Source organism: Carlito syrichta, unplaced genomic scaffold (assembly GCF_000164805.1).
Source record: "Carlito syrichta isolate Samal-C Ts95f unplaced genomic scaffold, Tarsius_syrichta-2.0.1 Scaffold314781, whole genome shotgun sequence".
Classification (NCBI taxonomy): domain Eukaryota; kingdom Metazoa; phylum Chordata; class Mammalia; order Primates; family Tarsiidae; genus Carlito; species Carlito syrichta.
In genome coordinates, this window is record NW_007258877.1 from 314,767 (window position 1) to 317,688 (window position 2,922).

The window sequence follows — 2,922 nt, forward strand, 5'->3', positions numbered from 1 at the left end:
GGAGTAGCCGGGCTCGGTGGCTCAGCCTGTAATCCCACGCCTTTGGGAGGCTGAGGTGAGTGGATTGCCTGAGCCCGCGGGTTCGAGACCCGCCTGGGCAGCGAGACCTCATCTCTACAATAAATCAAAAAATCAGCCGGGCGTGGTAGCGCATGCCTGTAATTCCGGCTACTTGGAAGGCTGAGGCGGAAGGATCGCCGGAGCCCAGCAGGTCGAGGCTGCGGTGGCCGGAAGCGGCCACTGCACTCCAGTCTGGGTGACAGAGTGAGACTTCCACTCAAAAAAAAAAAAAGAAGGGAGTAAAATATACATATATATAAATATGTGCGTAGGTGGGTAGGTACACACAGAGGGTATCAAAAAATGTATACACATTTTAAGAATGGGAAAAAACTGTATTGAAATTGCCATGCTCAGCCAGGCGTAGTGGCTCAAGCCTGTAATCCTAGCACTTTGGGAGGCCAAGGCAAGGAAATTGCCTAAGCCTGAGAGTTCAAGACCAGCCTGGGCAACATGGTGAGCCCTCATCTCTACAAGAAAAATTTTTTTTTTAAATTAGCCGGGTGTGGTAGCACGCACCTATAGTTTCAGCTGTTTGGAAGGCTGAGGCAGAAGAATCGCCAGAGCCCAGCAGGTTGATGCTAGGGTGGCCATGAGCATGCCACTGTACTCCAACCTGGGCGATGGAGTGAGACTCCAACTCAAAAAAAAAAATTGCAATACTCAATAAGATGAATATGAGTCAAGTTTAACCTCTGTGATTACAAGATGGGTTCAGAGTGGTTATCATCAGCGTCCAGACAATTCTGGTTACAGCGAACATCTCTTAACATCTCTTAAAATGTGTACACATTTTTGGGGCACCCCTGGTATTTACATATCTCAAGGCACAAGACTACTCCAAAATATTTTTTTCCTAGGTCGTCGATGATTTACTCTTACATTGGATATGAAATCTTAAATCTTTCTGGTTATTGGCAATAATGAAGAGCATTCTGGGTAGATGCATGTCTGGCTGCAGAGGGCAAGGTAGGAAAACTGGAAGTGCATGTGAGACTCTGCTAACGCCAGGTGCTGTGTCCTAGTCTGTGGTGAGCTGGAGTCCTTCCTGGGGCACTTGGACAATGTCCTGTACTTGGCAGCACCTGAAGAAGACTAGCCTCATGAGACCCGTGGATACCCGCCAGGCAGGTTGGAAGCTGCCTGCCTGTGCCCCACAAGGAAGGCCTCCATAAGGAAGTCCTGATTTGTTCTTGAGTACTTGCACAGGAAGAGTGATATGAGAAGGCTGTTATGCTACCCATCCTAGAGGCTGGGAGAGATGTCTTGCTTGGACCTAGAGGGGACCTGGGAGGAGAAAGATTTCCTGTCTGCATTTTAAAAGTTGGATGATTTTTTTTTTTTTACTGGTGGTTTATTAGTTCTCTGGAACTGCCATAACAAACTGGGCAGGTTAAAACAATAGAAATATGTTATCTCACAGTTCTGGAGGTTGGAATCCAAAATCAAGGTGATGGCAGGGGCATGCTCTCTCTGAAGGCTCCGACGGGGAGAATTTTTGCTTGCCTTTTCTAACTGCTGGTGATTGCTGATAATTCTTGGCATTTTTTGGCTTGTGGATATAACACTCCAATCTCAGCCTCTTTCTTCATGTAGCCTTCTCCCCTGTGTGTTTCTGTGTCCAAATTTCCCACTTCTTATAAGGATATCAGGCATTAGATTAAAGCCCACACTAATCCAGTATGACTTCATTTTGCCATAATCACATCTATGGAGAACTATTAGCCGGGCTCGGTGGCTCAGCCTGTAATCCCAGCACTTTGGGAGGCCGAGGTGAATGGATTGCCTGAGACTGCGGGTTCGAGACCCGCCTGGGCAACTTGGTGAGATCTCATCTCTACAATAAATCAAAAATTAGCTGGGCGTGGTAGCGCGTACCTGTAGTTCCAGCTACTTGGAAGGCTGAGGCGGAAGGATCACCGGAGCCCAGCAGGTTGAGGCTGCGGTGGCCGGGAGGAGCCACTGCACTCCAGTCTGGGTGACAGAGTGAGACTCCAACTGAAAAAAAAAAAAAAGGAACTATTTGCAAATAAGGTCACATTCATCTGGGGGTTAGAATTTCAACATGTCTTTTTGGAGGACACAATTCAGCCCCTAACTGTTGGCTTGTAGATCACTAAAGACAAAATGATGTGTCTCCCATCATTCAAAAGTTGTCCCTGAAGCAGTGACCCCAACAGCTTAAAACAAATGATATACAGCGCCACGAGAGCAGGATTCCAGGAGGTGGGGATACAAAGCTTAACAAGAGCCTGGAGAAACCAACCTCCTACCTCCCAGTGGTCTTTTTCTTCCCCCACTGCAAACTACCCAAGAGTTCAGTCTCAAGAAGGAAGGAAGCCATAGTCAGAAGTGACGATCCATCTGAAGTGATGAAACCTTTGAGACAACACTGTCCTGCTTTGTATCTCTGCTTACCTCAGTCTCTTGGGAAGTTCTCTACCTGACACTATTTGGACTCAGCAAATAGTTCTTGAAAGTTTGCCCAGGGTATTCACAGGTGAGGGCTCAGTGGAACATAAGATGCTCTCCTGCAAAGGGGATGTGTTTAAGCCAAGTTCTGAGGAAGTAAACAGACACGCATCAGAAGAGAATGTTAGGACCATTGCCGACCTGTGCAGAAATAGAAATGCTGACAAACTTCTACTTTTTTCATTTGTTTCATTCAAAATCTATATGCATAAAAGAGCAATAAAAACTGTGAATTTTTCTCTAAACCAAAAAGGAAAATAAGTCAGGTTTTCTATGGCTTTTGTGTAGCTAGCACAGAATCAGGCAGAATCGCAACATGTTGGACATATGAGTGAGAGTATTATAGATACAAGACTTAACCCTATTCTTTTTTTTTTTTTTTTTTTTTTG